Source organism: Dendrobates tinctorius, unplaced genomic scaffold, assembly GCF_039654945.1.
Source record: "Dendrobates tinctorius isolate UK_male_01 unplaced genomic scaffold, ASM3965494v1 ptg000060l, whole genome shotgun sequence".
Taxonomy (NCBI): Eukaryota; Metazoa; Chordata; class Amphibia; order Anura; family Dendrobatidae; genus Dendrobates; species Dendrobates tinctorius.
In genome coordinates this window covers 36,962,314-36,983,498 of record NW_027361728.1, presented here as the reverse complement: position 1 = coordinate 36,983,498, position 21,185 = coordinate 36,962,314, and the positions used below count along the sequence as shown (strand labels likewise).

At 46.7% G+C, this 21,185-nt stretch overlaps 1 protein-coding gene across 5 annotated transcripts in view; it reads right to left on the bottom strand.

Moving 5' to 3' along the window:
- Positions 1-21,185, bottom strand: part of PLD1 (phospholipase D1) — a 358,284-nt gene that overhangs the window by 197,692 nt on the left and 139,407 nt on the right. For 2 of the 5 annotated variants that reach the window (XM_073578848.1, XM_073578850.1), the window contains exon 1: positions 2,883-3,038. The exons of 2 other annotated variants lie outside the window; for them this stretch is intronic. The gene's annotated coding sequence lies outside the window, so the exon portion shown is untranslated. Of the gene's footprint in view, positions 1-2,882; positions 3,039-21,185 lie in introns of those variants that run through there. One more of the 5 variants, XM_073578849.1, reaches the window with a different exon arrangement.

Sequence of the window (21,185 nt, the reverse complement as noted above, 5' to 3'; positions counted from 1 at the left end):
GACCTGCGGTGGGTATATTTTTCATCCAGAGAACGCCAGTACTTGTGCATTTTCTCTATCGAGGTCAATAAGGAAGTTAAAATTTGCAACAAACCCCATTTTTGGCTCTGCAGAACAATGTGCAAGTATCATCTCATGTCACCATTGCAAAGGTCACATGAGATAACAGAACTGTGGAGGAAGACTGATTTTACAGAGACCTGCAGGCGACCAGGCAAGGGAACCACATAAGCACTAGGGCGGGAATAATCTCTTTCATTTTATTTATATGCCATTTTAAAATGGGAAATTGACACCAAAATCCATATGATTTGGTGGAGAGTTTACAGTCTAGACTTTCCGAATCAATTCTTCCATGTGCATTCTGATGTGTATATTTAAGGTGCTTTTAGGGCCATTCTAAGCTTCCATCAATAGGCTGAGTGTAAGGTCTCGAGCAGAAAAGAGTATAAATCACACATGCTCCATCAGACAACTCACTGGCCCATGTTATTCAATACTGCTGTTCAGATTAATAATATCTTTCTCAAAGTTTGCGTGGGGCGGGGAATTTATAAGAAAAAAAAAAAAATTGAATCCAACGTGGACTATTAGAGTGGCATCCAAGTTTTACAGATACATTTCTGCTATAAACCTACAAAATTGTATGTGATCATGTAGATGTTTCAATGTAGTTGTATGAAAAAGGATGTCACGTGGATGTAAAGAACAGGCACATGGATGAAAATCAGAAGATGGTCAGTGTTTGAACCTTACTAATCCGCACACTGACTATTCACTCAATGACGTTTCTATGCCCCGACAGTGTAGGTGGCCACTGGCTGTCTACATAAGACACTCCCTTTAAATCTAATCCAACCACATATGTAAAAATACACAAGTGTGAACGTTTAATGAATATACATGGTCAGAGACTACAGAAGACTGATTTTCGAGGTCTGGCACACAGGACCCACACTGATGACTACAAGCAGAAATACAGTCCAATTCCGTAATATTGGTCACCGCTGTGGTCCCAGGAGTGGCCCCTCCATCACACACTTTATCACGGGAAGGCCTCCTTAGAACACTTGTGAAATCACTTCTTGTGCCGTCAGTCAGGTTTATTTTACAGCAGAGAAGAGGTGCTTGGTTGGGAAATGTATGTAAGCCCTTTCCTGACAGTGGCAAGCAACACTTCATGTTCAGCAGAACTGGTTTTTCCAAGTAGGTCAGGACACCTTTCACATGGCGTTTATTATTGGCCTACACCACAGATGTCTGTAGCTGTGAAGATCCCGAATGTACCACAAAGATGTGAATGAAACCAGACTGCGGTGCCTAGTACAACCACACTGGCTGAACAGTTCCCACAGATCTACCCAGTATCGAGCTTAGGGAAACAGAAATTGGTGTCATATCCATGGAGAGTACCAAGTGGAAGGATTACCAGGGCAAAGGCTAATTTAATTTTTCATTATGTTTCACCTCACATTCGAGGCTTTGTCAGGGGCTTCAGTCTGAAGTCCTAAAAATGGGAATCAGACTGAATCCTTTGCCAAAGCCATTCATTATGATGCGTCAGATGGCGACGCTCCGTTCTCCATCTGGCTTCCATTCTGGAGGCAGACAGAGAACCTCAGACACTTGTTAAAATACTGACATAATCTAAAACCTGGCAGCAGAAGAACAATATAAACAGTCTGGACTCCATTTCAGAATCGAGTCTGTCTGTTTACGTGGACACAAATAACTCGGTAGTCCGTGCTACCACCACCACCAGAACGGAGGCCAGTGACCGCCTCATTGCAGTGAATGGCTCCGTCAGAGGGTTTTCTCCTCATCTTGTTTTTTGAGGCTTCGGCCAAAAAAACCTGAGTAAGGCTATGTGCACACGCTGCGGATTCTGCAGCAGTTCCGCAGACATGGTACAGTACCATGTAACCCTATGGGTTTTAAAAACCGCTGTGCTGACGGTGCAGTTTTTTCTGCGCGTTTTTTAAAACACAGCATGTCAATTCTTTCTGCGGATTCCACTGCGGGTCACTTTACCTGCGGTTTTACCTGCAGTTCCGCACGAAAAAACCTGCAGGTGAATCCGCAGCGTGTGCACATAGCCTAAGTCTCTATCATAAGGTAATCGGATAGGCACCCAGCCTTCGCCTTACAGCTAATCAGAGCCTAGCTTCATTTTTTACAGGATTTTGGATGAAAAAGCTACAACCTGATTGGCTGCCAGACAACTATCCACGAGCAATACTTACATGGACAAGTATGCCAACCTCTGCCCCCGACCCCGACCCCCAGTACCTCAGGCGTGAGGCTGACCATTCACAATATACATATCAGGCCACCGTGCCTCAGTCGTGGCGACATGTGCTCAGGCGTGAGGCTGACCAGTCACAATATACATATCAGGCCACCGTGCCTCAGTCGTGGCGACATGTGCTCAGGCGTGAGGCTGACCAGTCACAATATACATATCAGGCCACCGTGCCTCAGTCGTGGCGACATGTGCCACTGGCCGATCACTCAGTACTACTGACTATGAGCCCACCACACACGCACAGTGAGGCTCTTCAGAAGACAGTGATAATGAATGCCGGTCATGGGGACCCCACAGGAATATATACACTGCTATGCCTTACATTTAAAGGGACAGTAACCCTAAATGTCGAAGTGCAGACTCCAGACCGACAAAAGCATATAGGGGTCTCCAGAGCGCAGAAGTTGGGCAGACAGTGTCCTGTGAGATAGAACTCTTCCCAGTCCGCAGTCTGACAGGACTGTTCACAGCACAAGCAGCAAATAGCGATTAGAGTGAGCAGGTCCCTTTGCAGTAAGGCTCTTCCCTGACACTTGTAGAGTATGAAGGCGTGCGCAGCCCCCGGCCGGTCACTCACCTGCAGCCCCTGTGGGAGCGGACGCGTCATCCTGCCGCCTGGCACAGAGCCGGCTCTTCAGGAAAGTCTCACAGTAAACCAAAGAGCAACAGGAGTCTCCGGAGCGCGGACGGCACTGGGGAACCCGGCCAACTCCCCGCAGGCTCAGCGCCGCTGGCCCCGCCCCGCCGACTCCTCGGCCCATCACACCGCGGGAAAACTTACAGCCACGCCCACCAGGTGACCGTCGAAAGGGGCGGGGCCGCATGTGTGGGAACAACTGATAACCTATCTGTTCGTGTTGTAACCTGCGGTGTGAGGACCGGCCGGGGGCCCCCGCCCCTCCCTCCGCCACCTGGTCTCCAAGACAACGGGCAATATATCTATATACGGTGTACAGCCGTGACTGGCGGCTCCCGGACCGCCGCTATATATGGTGGAGCTGTGCCCAAGAGCTGGCACTCCACGTACTGCCCACAGGAGGCAGTGCGAGTAACCCGACATTGCCACTCCTGACGAGTTTTATGTTATTAATGGTTTGTATTAAACAACTATTACATTATTATTAATCTATTAAAAATATTATTCAGTTATTATATTATATCATTAGTTATTACATTAGTATTGTTGCTATTCTATTATTATTCAATGGTCATTATTATATACTAGCTGACGAGCCTGGCGTTGCCCGGGCATAGTAACTAACTGCCGCCCCTCTCTCTCCCTCCGCAGCCCCACTCTCCACTGGCCATCCCGCTCTCTATCCCACACTCTCCGTCCGCAGCCCCACTCTCCACTGGCCGTCCCGCTCTCTATCCCGCACTCTCCGTCCGCATCCCCACTCTCCACTGGCCGTCCCGCTCTCTATCCTGCACTCTCCGTCCGCAGCCCCACTCTCCACTGGCCGTCCCGCTCTCTCCGCAGCCCCACTCTCCACTGGCCATCCCGATCTCGATCCCGCACTCTCCGTCCGCAGCCCCACTCTCCACTGGCCGTCCCGCTCTCTATCCCGCACTCTCCGTCCGCAGCCCCACTCTCCACTGGCCGTCCCGCTCTCTATCCTGCACTCTCCGTCCGCAGCCCCACTCTCCACTGGCCGTCCCGCTCTCTCCGCAGCCCCACTCTCCACTGGCCATCCCGATCTCGATCCCGCACTCTCCGTCCGCAGCCCCACTCTCCACTGGCCGTCCTGCTCTCTATCCTGCACTCTCCGTCCGCAGCCCCACTCTCCACTGGCCGTCCCGCTCTCTCCGCAGCCCCACTCTCCACCCCGCACTCTCCGTCCGCAGCCCCACTCTCCACTGGCCGTCCCGCCCTCTATCCTGCACGCTCCGTCCGCAGCCCCACTCTCCACTGGCCTTCCCGCTCTCTCCGCAGCCCCACTCTCCACTGGCCGTCCCGCTCTCTATCCTCCTCTCTCCCTCCGCAGCCCCACTCTCCACTGGCCGTCCCGCTCTCTATCCTGCTCTCTCCCTCCGCAGCCCCACTCTCCACTGGCCGTCCCGCTCTCTATCCCGCACTCTCCGTCCGCAGCCCCACTCTCCACTGGCCGTCCCGCTCTCTATCCTCCTCTCTCCCTCCGCAGCCCCACTCTCCACTGGCCGTCCCGCTCTCTATCCCGCACTCTCCCTCCGCAGCCCCACTCTCCACTGGCTGTCCCGCTCTCTATCCTCTTCTCTCCCTCCGCAGCCCCACTCTCCACTGGCCGTCCCGCTCTCTATCCTGCTCTCTCCCTCCGCAGCCCCACTCTCCACTGGCCGTCCCGCTCTCTCCGCAGCCCCACTCTCCACTGGCCGTCCTGCTCTCTATCCCGCTCTCTCCCTCCGCAGCCCCACTCTCCACTGGCCGTCCAGCTCTCTATCCTGCTCTCTCCCTCCGCCCCACATTCTCCTTCAGCAGCCCTGCTCTTCATCCACTGTCCCACTCTCTCCCTCTACAGCCCGTCTCCATTGGCTGTCCCGCTCTCTCCCTCAGCAGCCAATGCTTTCGCTCCACAGCCCCACTGTTTCCCTCCACAGCCAAGCTCTCCATCCACCATCAAGCTCTCTTCTTCTGCAGCCCCACTCTCCAATTACCATCACGCATTCTCCCAACACAGCCCTGCTCTCTCCCTCAGCAGCCCGTCTCCACTGGCCGTCCCGCTCTCTCCCTCCGCAGCCCCACTCTCCACTGGCCGTCCCACTCTCTCCCTCCGCAGCCCCACTCTCCACTGGCCGTCCCGCTCTCTATCCAGCTCTCCCTCCGCCCCACATTCTCCTTCAGCAGCCCTGCTCTTCATCCACTGTCCCACTCTCTCCCTCTACAGCCCGTCTACATTGACTGTCTCGCTCTCTCCCTCAGCAGCCATGCTTTCGGCTCCACAGCCCCACTGTTTCCCTACACAGCCAAGCTCTCCATCCACCATCAAGCTCTCTTTTTCCGCAGCCCCACTCACCAATTACCGTCCCGCATTCTCCCAACACAGCCCGTCTCCACTGGCCGTCCCGCTCTCTCCCTTCGCAGCCCCACTCTCAACTGGCCATCCCGCTCTCTCCCTCCGCAGCCTCGCTCTCCACTGGCCGTCCCTGTTATGAATGAGTCACCGTAGGAGGCAAAAACAGAAATACTAGCTAAGTCCAGAAAACCAGAGAAGTTGGCAGCTATCGGATTGCAGACCCCTGAACCTAACAACAACTAGCAGTAGCCGTGGGGGGTTCCTACGGTGCCCTAGACCCCTCGATCACAGCCGGAGAACTACATAGCCTAAAGACAGAAAGGGAAATCTAAACTGCCCCAGAGCAGACCCCAAAGCAATAGGCAGCCCCCAACATATAATGACGGTGAAAGCAAGATGAAAAAACACTCACACAGATAGAAAGATAGGCTGAGCAAATGATGGGGCCCAAGCTAACTATATAGGACAGGATAGAAAAGCTGCTGTCTGCAATCCGCCAAAACCCTCTCAAAAACAAGAGCGCACAGACTGATAGGGAAAAAAGCCCTGAAGACGCTAGGCTTCAGAAAGACTATATCAGTACTCAGGTATTTTCTGAAGACAGAGCAAAAAGGAATTCAGCTCACCCAGCAGGGAAAGGCAGAAATCAGAAAAACAAGGCAAAACAAAACCAAAACACAAATGCAAAAAGCAGAGCAGAAAAACAGCTTTTGAGGAGCAGGGATCAGACTGGTCTCCAAGAATCCCTCAGATTAATCATCCGCAAGGCAGAAGGGCGTTGGCTGCCTTATATCCAGTCAGCAATTCCAGTCACACAGTCATCATCATTCTGCTCAGGTGCTTTATAATCAGCCTCACTACCTTCCTTCACCAGAAGAGGGAGTTCATCAGACCTCAATGGTGAAGGGGAAAATTAACTCACAACAGTACCTCCCCCTTGAGGAGGGGTCACCGAACCCTCATCCACGCCACCAGGGCGATCAGGGTGAGCCTGATGAAAGGCACGCACCAATCTTTTGGCATGAATATCAGAGGCAGAGACCCAGGAATTATCCTCCTGACCATAACCCTTCCACTTAACCAAATACTGGAGTCTCCGTCTAGCCAGACGGGAATCCAGTATATTCTCTACCTCATATTCCATGTTACCTTCAACTAATACAGGGTCCGGAGGTGCCACCCCAGGAACAACTGGTTCAACAAACCTCTTCAACAAGGACTTATGAAAAACATTATGAATTTTAAATGTGACAGGAAGAGCCAAATGAAAAGAGACCGGATTAATAATCTCCAAAATCTTGTAAGGTCCAATAAATCTAGGCTTAAACTTAGGAGAAGCCACCTTCATAGCGATATTTTTTGATGATAACCAAACCATATCACCAACCTTAAACTGGGGAGCAATGGTCCTATGTCGGTTGGAAAACCGCTGGGCCTTTTCCTGGGAGAGAGATAACTTATCCACCACTTGGTCCCAGATCTGGTGCATTCTCTCCACCACAGTGTCAACACCTGGGCAGGCAGAAGGCTCCACCTGCCCTGAAGAAAATCGAGGATGAAACCCAAAGTTACAAAAAAAAGGTGACATCAAAGTGGCAGAACTAGCTCTATTATTTAAAGCAAATTCGGCCAAGGGCAAAAATGAAACCCAATCATGCTGATCAGCGGAAATAAAACATCTCAAATACGACTCCAAGGTCTGGTTTGTTCTCTCAGTCTGCCCATTGGTCTGAGGGTGAAAAGCAGAGGAGAAGGACAACTGAATTCCCAGCTTGGAACAGAAAGTCCTCCAAAATCTAGACACAAACTGAACTCCTGTCAGATAAAATGTTCTCAGGAATCCCGTGCAAGCGAACCACCTGTTGCAAAAACAGGGGCACCAACTCAGAGGAAGATGGCAACTTAGGGAGTGGTACAAGATGAACCATCTTAGAGAACCTATCAGAAATCACCCAAATAACAGTCATTCTCTGAGAGACAGGCATATCAGAGATGAAATCCATTGAAATATGGGTCCATGGCCTCCTGGGTACCGGCAAAGGCATCAACAACCCACTACAGCGAGAACAAGGTTTAGACCGGGAGCAAGTCCCACAGGACTGCACAAAATTCCTGACATCACGAGACAAGGCGGGCCACCAAAAAGACCGACTCACCAGATCTCTAGTACCAAAAATACCTGGATGACCAGCCAATGCAGAGCAATGAACTTCAGACATCACTCTCTTCTTCCACTGGTCAGGAACATACAACTTTCCACTGGGACAACGCTCAGGTTTGTCCTCCTGGAACTCTTCCAGAGCACGTCTCAAATCGGGCGAGATGGCAGAAAGTACTACTCCTTCGCCTAAGATGGTAGCAGGCTTGGTCACCACAGGAGAATCAACAAAGAAGCTCCTAGAGAGGGCGTCTGCCTTGACATTCTTAGTGCCAGGAAGAAAAGAGACCACAAAATCAAAACGTGTAAAAAAACAAGGCCCACCTAGCCTGTCTAGGGTTCAAGCGTTTGGCCGACTCCAGGTAAATCAAATTCTTGTGGTCAGTGAGGACCACGACTTGGTGTTTAGCTCCCTCCAACCAATGTCTCCACTCCTCAAATGCCCATTTCATGGCTAACAGTTCCCGATTCCCCACATCATAGTTACGTTCAGATGGAGAGAACTTTCGGGAAAAGAAAGCACAGGGATTCATTTTAGATGTTACAGGATCCTTTGGGACAAAACAGCTCCTGCACCAATCTCAGAAGCATCCACCTCTACCTGGAACGGGAGTGAGACATCAGGTTGCCGCAAAACCGGGGCAGAAGTGAATCTTCGCTTCAGCTCCTGAAAGGAAGAAACAGCCTCCAGAGACCAATTCAACACATCAGCACCCTTCTTAGTCAGATCAGTCAATGGCTTGGCAATACTAGAAAATTTTGCTATAAATTTCCGATAAAAATTAGCAAAACCCAAAAACTTCTGGAGGGCCTTCAAAGAAGTGGGCTGAACCCAATCATAAATGGCCTGTACCTTGGCCAGGTCCATTTCAATAGTTTACGGAGACAAAATAAATCCCAAAAATGAAATCCTCTGTACACCAAAAAGGCATTTCGATCCTTTGACATAAAGGGAATTCTCCCTCAAGATCCGGAACACAGTCCCAACATGTTCCACATGAGAATCCCAATCCTTGGAGAAGATCAAAATATCATCCAGATAGATAATCAAAAATTTATCCTCAAAGTCTCGGAAAATGTCGTTCATGAAGCACTGGAAGACAGAAGGGGCATTAGTGAGCCCAAAAGGCATCACCAGGTACTCAAAATGTCCCTCCGGAGTATTAAACGCCGTCTTCCATTCATCCCCATGCTTAATGCGGATAAGATTACACGCCCCCCTGACGTCCAGCTTGGTAAACCAGCAAGCACCTTTAACTCTGGAGAATAGGTCCGAAATCAGGGGTAACGGATACTGATATTTAATAGTAATTTTGTTGAGGGCACGATAATCAATACAAGGCCTTAATGAACCATCCTTTTTGGCCACGAAAAAAAACCCGGCACCTAAGGGTGAAGAGGATGGTCTAATATGACCCTTCTCCAACGCCTCCTTAATATAGGATCGCATAGCCTCATGCTCGGGTACAGATAAATTGAAGAGCCGACCCTTGGGAAATTTACACCCCGGGCTCAGTTCAACTGCACAGTCATAACTCCTATGAGGAGGCAAAGACGCAGACTCATTCTCACTAAATACATCATAAAAGTCCGCCAAATAGTCAGGAACATCATGCGACTGAGGAGAGGTGGAAAAAACCGGAGCCTCACTAAAGGTACACCGACAACCCCAACTCACCACAGACACAGATTTCCAATCCAAAACTGGATTATGAATTTGCAACCAGGGAAACCCCAGAACAATGGTATCATGCAAACTATGCAACACCAAAAATTTGCAATTTTCTTGATGGTCTGGGGCGACCCGCATTACCACCTGGGTCCAAAACTGAGGTTTATTTTTCGCCAAAGGAGTAGCATCAATCCCCCTCAAAGGGATAGGCGTCCGCAGAGGTGTTATCGGAAATCCACAACGTTTAGCAAAATCCAAGTCCATTAGGTTCAGGGCTGCTCCCGAATCCACAAAAGCCTTGGCGGAAAATGTGGACAGGGAGCAGATCAGAGTAATTGCCAGAAGAAACTTAGGTTGAACACCACCCACAGAAAACATGTGTGCAAAACGTTTCTCTCGTTTAGGACAGACAGAAATAATATGCGAGGCATCTCCACAAAAAAAAAACAGCTTATTACGCCTTCTGAACTCCTGACGTTGCTCCCTGGACAAAACTCTATCACATTGCATAGGTTCAGACACTTGTTCAACAGGTGGCAACACCTCTCGTGCAGTCCTGCGTTCACGTAAACGCCGATCAACCTGAATGGCTAATGACATAGAATCGTCAAGACCAGAGGGAGCAGGAAATCCCACCATAGTATCTTTTACGGCTTCTGACAAACCCTTCCGAAAGAGAGCTGCCAAGGCATTATCATTCCAGGTAGTAAGGACTGCCCACTTTCGGAATTTTTGACAGTACAATTCTGCAGAATCTCGACCGTGGCTCAATGCCAACAGGGTCTTTTCAGCCTGATCAATAGCATTAGGTTCGTCATACAACAACCCCAAGGCCTGAAAAAATGCGTTCACATTAGTCAGAATAGGATCATCTGGTTTCAAAGAAAACGCCCAATCCTGGGGATCGCCACGCAGCAAAGAGATGACAATTTTAACCTGCTGCGCGGAGCTCCCTGACGAGTTAGGCTTCAAGGCAAAAAATAATTTACAATTATTTTTGAAATTCAAAAATTTAGACCGATCCCCAAAAAACACATCAGGAGTAGGGATCTTTGGTTCAGCAGCATGTGAATGAGCAAGGTAGGTGGAAGCTCCCCGCACTTCCGCAGCGAGCTGCTCCACACGAGCAGACAATTGCTTTATCTCCATTGAGAGAAAAAAAAAATTCCCCCTACGGCCTCAGAGATATAGAGGAAAAAATATACACACTTTTTTTTTTTTTTTACAATTCTTTCCTGCTATTGAGTACCCTAGGAACTGCGGTATGTTATGAATGAGTCACCGTAGGAGGCAAAAACAGAAATACTAGCTAAGTCCAGAAAACCAGAGAAGTTGGCAGCTATCGGATTGCAGACCCCTGAGCCTAACAACAACAACTAGCAGTAGCCGTGGGGGGTTCCTACGGTGCCCTAGACCCCTCGATCACAGCCGGAGAACTACATAGCCTAAAGACAGAAAGGGAAATCTAAACTGCCCCAGAGCAGACCCCAAAGCAATAGGCAGCCCCCAACATATAATGACGGTGAAAGCAAGATGAAAAAACACTCACACAGATAGAAAGATAGGCTGAGCAAATGATGGGGCCCAAGCTAACTATATAGGACAGGATAGAAAAGCTGCTGTCTGCAATCCGCCAAAACCCTCTCAAAAACAAGAGCCAACAGACTGATAGGGAAAAAAGCCCTGAAGACGCTAGGCTTCAAAAAGACTATATCAGTACTCAGGTAATTTCTGAAGACAGAGCAAAAAGGAATTCAGCTCACCCAGCAGGGAAAGGCAGGAATCAGAAAAGCAAGGCAAAACAAAACCAAAACACAAATGCAAAAAGCAGAGCAGAAAAACTTAGCTTTTGAGGAGCAGGAATCAGAATGGTCTCCAAGAATCCCTCAGAGAAATCACCCGCAAGGCAGAAGGGCGTCGGCTGCCTTATATGCAGTCAGCAATTCCAGTCACCCAGTCATCATCATTCTGCTCAGGTGCTTTGTAATCAGCCTCACTACCTTCCTTCACCAGAAGAGGGAGTTCATCAGACCTCAATGGTGAAGGGGAAAATGAACTCACAACACGTCCCGCTCTCTCCTCCTGCAGCCCCACTCTCCAATCGCCGTCCCGCATCCTCCCTTCACAGCCCCTCTCTCCACTGGCTGTCCAGCTCTCTCCCTCCGCAGCCCCACTCTCCACTGGCCGTCCCACGCTCTCCCTCCGCAGCCCCACTCTCCACTGGCCGTCCCGCTCTCTCCCTCCGCAGCCCCACTCTCCACTGGCCGTCCCGCTCTCTCCCTCCGCAGCCCCACTCTCCACTGGCCATCCCACGCTCTCCCTCCGCAGCCCCACTCTCCACTGGCCGTCCAGCTCTCTCCCTCCGCAGCCCCACTCTCCACTGGCCGTCCCGCTCTCTCCCTCCGCAGCCCCACTCTCCACTGGCCGTCCAGCTCTCTCCCTCCGCAGCCCCACTCTCCACTGGCCGTCCCGCTCTCTCCCTCCGCAGCCCCACTCTCCACTGGCCGTCCCACGCTCTCCCTCCGCAGCCCCACTCTCCACTGGCCGTCCCGCTCTCTCCCTCCGCAGCCCCACTCTCCACTGGCCGTTCCGCTCTCTATCCCAGTCTCCCTCTGCCCCACATTCTCCTTCAGCAGCCCTGCTCTTCATCCACTGTCCCACTCTCTCCCTCTACAGCCCGTCTACATTGGCTGTCCCGCTCTCTCCCTCAGCAGCCATGCTTTCGGCTCCACAGCCCCAGTTTCCCTCCACAGCCAAGCTCTCCATCCACCATCAAGCTCTCTTCTTCCGCAGTCCCACTCGCCAATTACCGTCCCGCATTCTCCCAACACAGCCCGTCTCCACTGGCCGTCCCGCTCTCTCCCTTCGCAGCCCCACTCTCCACTGGCCATCCCGCTCTCTCCCTCCGCAGCCTCGCTCTCCACTGGCCGTCCCGCTCTCTCCTTCCGCAGCCCCACTCTTCAATCGCCGTCTCGCATCCTCCCTCCACAGCCCCTCTCTCCACTGGCCGTCCAGCTCTCTCCCACCACATCCTCGCTCTCCACTGGCCGTCCCACTCGCTCCCAAAGCAGCTCCGCTCTCCATCCACCATCCCCGCTCTCTCCCTGAGCAGCCCGTCTCTACTGGCTGTCCTGCTCTCTCCGTCTGCAGCCTAGTCCTCCACACACGTCCCGCTCTCCACCCGCCATCATGCTCTATCCTTTCACAGTCCTGCTCTCCACCCTCCGTCCCACTCTCTCCCTCTGTCCCACTCTCTCCCTCTGTATCCTCGCTCTTCATGCGCTGTCCCATTCTATTCCTCCGCAGCCCCGCTCTCCATCCATGTCCCACTCTCCCTCCCTCGCAGCTCCGCTCTCCACCCGCGTCCCGCACTTTCCCTCTGCAACCCCGTTCTCCATCCGCCAGTACGCGGGGCGATGTGGAGTTGGCATGGCTTGATACATACACATTCAGATATTTAATATATTTTATTTGTACAAAACCAGAACTGTTAGTTAATATTATACTACTATTTCTCCAGCAAGTCCCCAGCTTGGAGACACGTTCTGGCTCAGACCCCAGTAATGGTGGAGAAGCAGAGGGTTCCGCAATCTAAATCACATCACTCGAAGATTTAGATGGAAACCCCAAAGTAAGTGCTCAATGAAGAGCATCGGATAAAGGTGATCTCTAACATTACGTAAAATGTTCCCAGTAAAAGCATCAACTCAATCCGCAAAAAGAGCAAGCCTCACTCAGGTCTGTCATCTGTTAAAGAAAATATAGGGGGCTTCCACGTTACTGGTAAAACAAAGGCTCTAAAAAAGCAAAATGGATCCTCGCCTCCCAAAATAAATTCAGCTCTCCCAAATACAAATGCCCCCCTTCCTTCTGAGCCCCACAGTGTGCCTGAACAGCAGTTAGCGCCCACATGTTTAGCTCTTCTGTAGCTGTGACAGCCCGCCTAATTTACGGGTGCATTAGCTGGGCACTAAAATGTACTAGTCGCTACAGCTGCAGTTTTCAATTTTCACTCAGCAACATCCACTGCTGCCTGTTTCTGGAAAACGCTCATGGAGTCAAAATCGTCACTACAACTGTAGATAAATTCCCAACTACTATGATTTCCAAAATGGGGTCACTTGAGGGGGAAATTCTGCTCTTATAGTACTTAGGGGCTCTGTATGTGGAACCTGCATGCTATTCTAGGAAAATCTGAGCTCAAGGAGATAAATAGCGCTCTGTCCCTCCCGAGTCTCGCCATGTGGCTAAGCAGTAACACCCACATATGAGGTATGTCTACATTCAGCAGAAATAATGGTACAAATCTTGGTGCCAGTATTCCAGTTTCCCAGCGTAAAAATGTAAAATCTGGGGCTAAAACAACATTTTGGTGGTAAAAATGTAGTTATTTTCTCTTTAGTGCCCAATGGTATAAAATTCTGAAACCCATCTGTGGTGTCAAAATGATCACTTCAGCCTTAGATGAAATCATTGAGAGGTGTAGTTTGTAACAGTGGTCTCTTATAAGGGGCGGGGGTTCTGCTATTCTGGCTCCTCAGGGGCTCTGCCAATGTGAAATGGCACCCTCAAACCAGTCCAGCAAAATCTGAACTCCAATAGCACACTTCTTCCCTTCTTAGCTCTGCATTGTCCCTCAAAAGTAGTTTTTGACCACATATGGGGTATCGGGTATTCAGGAGAAATTGCACAACAAATTCTGGGGTACATTTTCTGATATCCGTGTGAAAAAAAAAAAAAACGTTTTGTGGGAAAAATAAATTTTTTTCGTTTTCACAGATGAACTTTCCAAAATTCTGTAACGCACCTGTGGGTTCAAGTTGTTCAACACACATGTAGATAAATTCCTTGAGGGGTCTAGTTTTCAAAATTAGGTCATTTGTGGAGTTTTCCCACTGTTTATCAGGGGCTCTCCAAACACGACATGACACCTGCAGACCATTTCATCGAAGTCTGCGTTTCAAAACGTCACTCCTTCCTTTCTGAGCCCTGCTTGTGCACAAAAACAGTAGTTATCCCCCACATATGGGGTATCTTCGTACTGAGTAGGAATTGCACAACAAATTATGGGGTCAACTGTTACCCTTGTGAAAATAAACTTGTGGGTAAAAACATTTTTTGTGTAAAAAAGTGATTTATTCTCACAGCTTAACGTTATAAATTTCTGTGTAGCACCTGGGGGTTCAAGGTGCCCCTTACACATGTAGATAAATTCCTTGAGGGATCTAGCTTCCAAAATGGTGTCACTTGTAGAGGGTTTAGGCACATCAGGGGCTCTCCATACGCAACATGGCGTCCGCTATTACAGCAAATTTAACATTCAAAAAGTCAAATGGCGCTCCTTTCCTTCCAAGCTCTGCTGTGCGCCTAAACAGTAGCCTTCATCCACATATTGGGTATCGGCATACACAGGAGAAATTGCACAGCAAATTGTAAGGTGCAATGTCTCCGGTTACCCTTGCGAAAATGCAAAATTTGGGACTACAAAGACAAAGACATTTTTGTGGAAAAAATGTGATTTCTTTATTTTTACGCCTCAACATTATAAACTTCTGTGACGCAGCGGGGGGTAAAATGTGCTCAATACACATCTAGATAGGTTACCCGAGGGGAAGTGTCACTTGTGGGGGTTTAGGCATATCAGGGGCTCTCCAAACACAACATGGCATGCGTTAATTATTCCAGCAAATTCTACATTAAAAAGCGAAATAGTGCTCCTTCCCTTCTGAACCATGTCATTTGCCCAAATAGTGTTTTTCCCCCACATATAGGATATTGTCGTGCTCAAGAGAAATTGCTCAAATTTTGGGGTCCATTTTCTCCTGTTCCCCTTGTGAAAAAAAAAATAGGTCGAAAGTAAAAATTTTTTGTAAAAACAGTTACCATAAATGTTCATTTTTTCCTTCCATATTTAATTAATTCCTGTGAAGCGCTTGAAGGGTTAATAAACTTCTTGAATGTGGTTTTGAGCCCTTGAGGGGTGCAGTTTTTAGAATGGTGTCACTTTTGGGTATTTTCTATCATATTGACCCCTCAAAGTCACTTCAAATGTGATGTTCCTAAAAAAAAAAAAATGGTTTTGGAAATTTTGTTGGAAAAAGAAGAAGTCGCTGATCAACTTTTAACCCTTATAACGTCCTAACAAAAAAAAAAATATGTTTCAAAGATTATTCTGATGTAAAGTAGACATGTGGGGAATGTTATTAATTAGCCATGTTGTGTGACATCACTCTCCCATTTAAGGGCATAAAGTTAAAAGTTTTAAAGTGACTACATTTCCAAAATATTCACCAAATTTCCATTTGTTATTTTTTTTTTTTTTACAAATAAACGCAGGTCAAATCAAATTTTACGACTATCATAAAGCACGAAAAAACAATCTCAGAATCAGTGGGCCTTTTCATGAAGGTGAAAAATAGGTTTGGGGTGAAGGGGTTAAAAGCATTTCTAAGGAAGCTCTCCCAAGTTCTTTGCTTAAAGAGCTTGTAAACGCTACTCTGTATTTGGTTATGTGCAGTGTCCCTGGGCTCCTCTGATGATGCAGAGGTGAAGTTACCTCTGCTTGCCGCATTGGAAAGCAAACACTTCTGTCTGCAATTCAGCTGGATTTAATGGTCAATCAGGAGTGCACCACAGGAAATCGAGAGGCAGGGGAGCATGGTGCTTTTGAACACTGAGGATGTGATAACCCTTTTAAAAAAACACAACCCCTTTACCCCCAAGGGTGGTTTGCGCGTTAATGCCCGGGCCAAATTTTACAATTCTGACCACTGTCCCTTTATGAGGTAATAACTCTGGAACGTTTCCATGGATCCCGGTGATTCTGACAGTGTTTTCTCGTGACATATTGTACTTCATGTTAGTGGTAAAATTTCATTCATATAACTTCCGTTTATTTGTGAAAAAAATGGAAATTTGGCGAAAATTTTGAAAATTTCGTAATTTTCCAACTTTAAATTTTTATGCCCTTAAATCAGAGATATGGCACACAAAAAACATTTCCCACATCTTTACTTTACATCAGCACAAATTTGGAACGAACATTTTTTTTTGTTAGGAAGTTATAAGGGTTAAAAAGTTGACCAGTGATTTCTCATTTTTACAAAACCATTTTATTTTTAGGGACCACATTCCATTTGAAGTCACTTTGAGGGGTCTATATGGCAGAAAAAACCCAAAAGTGACACCATTCTAAAAACTGCACCCCTCAAGGTGCTCAAAACCACATTCAAGAAGTTTATTAACCCTTCAGGTGCTTCACAGGAATTTTTTGAATGTTTAAAAAAAAAATGAACATTTAACTTTTTTTCACAAAAAAATTAATTTAGGCCCAATTTTTTTATTTTACCAAGGTTAACAGGAGAAATTGGACTGCAAACATTATTGTGCAATTTGTCCTGAGTACACTGATACCTGATATGTGGGGGGAATAACTGTTGCGGCGCATGGCAGAGCTCAGAAGGGAACGAGTGCCGTTTGACTTTTTCAACGCAAAATTGGCTGGAATTCAGATCGGACGCCATGTCACGTTTGGAGAGTCCCTGATGTGCCTAAACAGTGGAAACTCCCCACCAGTGACCCCATTTTGGAATTAAACACCCAAAGAACTTATCTAGATATGTTGTGAGAACTTTGAACCCCCAAGGGCTTCACAGAAGTTTATAACGTACAGCAGTACAATTAAAAAAAATCATTTTTTCCAAAAAAAATGATCTTTTCACCCCCAATTTTTATTTTCCCAAGGGAAACAGGATCCCAAAAGTTATTGTGCAATTTGTCCTGAGTACGCTGATACCAGGATCCCAAAAGTTATTGTGCAATTTGTCCTGAGTACGCTGATACCCCATATGTGGGGGGTAAACCACTATTTGGGCGCATGGCAGAGCTTGGAAGGGAAGCAGCACCATTTGACTTTTTTGGCTGGAATTGACACCATGTTGCATTTGGAGAGCCCCTGATGTGCCTAAGCAGTGGAAACCCACCACAAATGACACCATTTTGGAAACTAGACACCCCAAGGAACTTATCTAGATGTGTGGTGAGAACTTTGAACCCCCAAGTGCTTCACAGAACTTAATAACAATGAGCCATTCAAATAAAAAAATATATTTTTTTTTTCCACAAATGATATTTTTGCCCCTAATTTTTTATTTTCCCAAGGGTAACAGGAAAAATTGGACTACAAAAGTTGTTGTGTAATTTGTCCTGAGTACGCTGATACCCCATATGTAGGGGTAAACCACTGTTTGGGCACAGGGAAGAGCTTGGAAAGGAAGGAGCACCGTTTGACTTTTTTAACACAGAATTGGCTGGAATTGAGATCAGACGCCATTGTTGCGTTTGGAGAGCACCTGATGTGCCTAAACAGTGGAAACCCCTCAATTCTAACTCCAACCCTAACCCCAACACACCCCTAACCCTAATCTCAGCCCTAACCCTAGCCCTAACCCTAATGGGAAAATGGAAATAAATCCTTTTCTTAATTTTATAATTTTTCCCTAATTAAGGGGGTGATAAAGGGGGGTTTGAATTACTATTTATGGCGGGTTTTTATGTTTGGCAGCTGTCATACACTAAGACCCTTTTTATTGCAAAAATAGTTTTTGCATCACCACATTTTGAGAGCTAAAATTTTTCCATATTGTGACCTACAGAGTAATGTGGGGTCTTATTTTTTGTGGGACGAGTTGATGTTTTTATTGGTACCATTTTTGGGCACATAACATTTTTGATCACTTTTTATTCAGATTTTTGGGATGCAAAATGAACAAAAACCAGCAATTCATGAATTTCTTTTGGGGGGTGCATTTACACCGCTCCGCGTGTGGTAAAATTGATAAAGCCGTTTTATTCTTCGGGTCAGTACAATTACAGCGATACCTCATTTATATCTTTTTTTATGTTTTGGCACTTTTATACAAAATAAATTTTATATAAAAAATTATTTTTGCATCGCTTTATTCTGCGAGCTATAATTTTTATTTTTTCGCTGATGATGCTGTATGGCGGCTCGTTTTTTTGCGGGACAAGATGACGTTTTCAGCGGTACCATATTTATATAAGTCTTTTTGATCGCGTGTTATTGCACTTTTTGTTCGGCGGTATGATGATAAAGAATTGTTTTTTGCTTTGTTCTTTTTTGTTTTGAAGGGGTTCACTAAAGGGGCTAACTAGTGGGACAGATTTATAGGGTGGATCGTTACGGATGCGGTGATACTAAATATGTACTTTTGATTTTTCTTATTTACAAAAAAACAAGAATTAGTGAATATTTTTATTATTATTTAGGAATCGTTTTTAAATTATTTTTACAAGTTGTTTTTTTTTTTACTTTATTAAATTGTTCGGGCGGCACGGTGGCTCAGTGGTTCGCTACCTTGCAGCGCTGGGGTCCTGGGTTCGAATCCCACCAAGGACAACATCTGCAAGGAGTTTGTATGTTCTCCCCGTGTTTGCGTGGGTTTCCTCCGGGTACTCCGGTTTCCTCCCACATTCCAAAGACATACTGATAGGGAATTTAGATTGTGAGCCCCATCAGGGACAGTGATGATGTGTGTGCAAACTGTAAAGCGCTGCGGAATATGTTAGCGCTATATAAAAATAAAGATTATTATTATTATTATTGTTCCGGGGGGGGGGGGACATCACTGTAAATTGTCAGATTGCTGATCTGACAGTTTGCGCAGCACTCTGTCAGATCAGGGATCTGACAGGCGCTGCACAGGCTTCCTCCGTGCCTGCTCTCTGCAGGCACTGAGGAAGCCGCCTCCCTGCAGGACCCCGAAGGCCCCACGGCCATATTGGATTTTGGGGCCTGCAGGGAGGAGACCCTCAGAGAGACGCAGCACATCGCATCGCTCCGGGGGTCTTAGGGAAGCAATTCTTACTTGTGCCCCTGGTACACTGCGATCATGTTTGATCGCAGTGTGCCAGGGGTTAATGTGCCGGGTGTCAGCTGTGGTAATCAGCTGACACCCGGCCGCTGATAGCTATGACGTACTATCCCATCCATGGGAATTAAGTCCCAGGTCACATGGACGGGATAGTACGTCCAATGGCAGAAAAGGGTTAAAATAAAACCCTATTGATGAAATATTCTGTCATGTCAGAAGCTGAAGCTTAACCTTCACTTCAGGCCATGTCATTATCTTCACTTTTTATAGACTAGGTGCTGAGACCGTTTACAGTTTCTAACTTCAATACAACTCATTGTTTTCGCTCATGTAACATAGACTTTACACATTGCAATAATTGGAAAAGAAGCCTCGGATTTGGCAGAATCAGATGAAACATGAATGCACCCGGATTGTGCCTGAAAGGCAGAGCTTGAACACTCAAGACTTGGGTGTACTAAATTTTATCAAGCCTAATGTATATTTTTACAGGTGAAACAGATTTTTAACATTCTCACCTGAAACGACATGTAGCCATTTGCTCTGTTGCAAAACCGTGGCAATTAGACATGTGGCACACGAATGCAATGTGGGAGGCCCAAACTACTTACTCTAAAATGTAACTTCCTCTGTGTTTTTTTTTTCAAACGTTATACATTGCAAGTATGAAATCTGGGTGGCTCAACAAAATAATTTGACATGAAGTTTATGAAAATTTATGTATACAGAGCATGTACAGTAAATAAGCTTCAGAAAATCTCATTTACATTGCTGTACAAGGCTGTGAATTTGCCACTGTGTAGGGCCCGCAAGTGTAAAAAAGTTATTGGATCTGAATGACATTCTGCTATACATGACAATTGTAGGTACCAGAAATATAACCAGACAATTCTCACATCTTCCTCTGACTTGGTATTTACACTATTTTGGAAGGTGGTTGGATTTGTTTTTGTGCAAAATGTTTTTACAAAGCTCAGATTTCTATTTTGGTTTGAGGCAGCTGAAGTGACTATACAGCAGATGCTTAGCAAGCTATTCATAGAAGATTCAATTCAGAGAGGTGTATGTTTCCAACATACATTAGAACGGCCAAGAAAGCTAACACAAAGTGAAAACTTTTTACTTATATTTGTACCCTAAACTGGTGTTATTGGTCTGTGTTGGGAAAGTCATTCACTAAATATAGATGACCCAATAGTTTCACAAGCAAACGTTACCCGAAACAATGCCATATTTCCCTTGCATATGACAAAGGTATCTGTAATAAAGTATTTCAATCTCCAGTATCTTATTTTTGGAAAACATAGCTCTGTAACAAGAAAATCCCTTGTTAGCAAACTTCTTGACAAATGGAAATGAAAAGTTTTCCTGCATATTTCAAAGTTAAGTCTCTTCTTTGCATAAAAATCAATTGTATGTGGAGATGATGCTGGAGAATAGTGGCTGTACTCATGAGATTGTCATGAGGGTGTCACGTCCGGCTAGAAGACATGGAGTTAGACTGTCAAGTCAGGTAGTGAATCCAGGTCTTCTTTAGAGATGGTGTGATTTGTGTCCAATATTAAATAGATTTGGTTTTCTCTGGTGCTGAAGAGGTTAACGAACCTTTCTATGCTGGTCAGAAACATGCAGCTCCATTTCATTTGCTTCTTATCTAGTCATTACTTTTTCCTATAAAAACTGGTCAGACATTCTGGTCCCTGCCGGTAAAAGACTTGTCTTCCTGTGTTCTATCCTAAAGCTAAGTGGTTGGAGTGGAGTTGTTGTAGTAGTGATCTGTGGTTTGCTGTAGTATGTGTGTGTTTCTCTCCTGGTTCCCGTTCCCATTTAGTTTATTCCTCCCTGTCCGTTTCCTCCTCCCTATTGTTGGTTAGTGTTTTTTTAAGACAGAAGTTTTCTGTTATCCAGTTTTGTCTTCGTGTCTTGTTAATCTTACATTTCTGTCCCAGGCTGGAGACTCTGGCTTCTCTACCTTCAAGGAGTAACCCCAGGACAAGGATAGTTAGGGTCCCATTTCCAGGGACAGTTTGAGCCTCCCCTTCCTTTCCGAAGACAGTCACAGCATGATAGAGATTCTTTCAACCCAGCAGCACGGACAATTACTGCCAATTCTCTGGCATCATCTCCTCGTGCAAGAGGATTGAGCAGCAATTGGATTTCTACACAC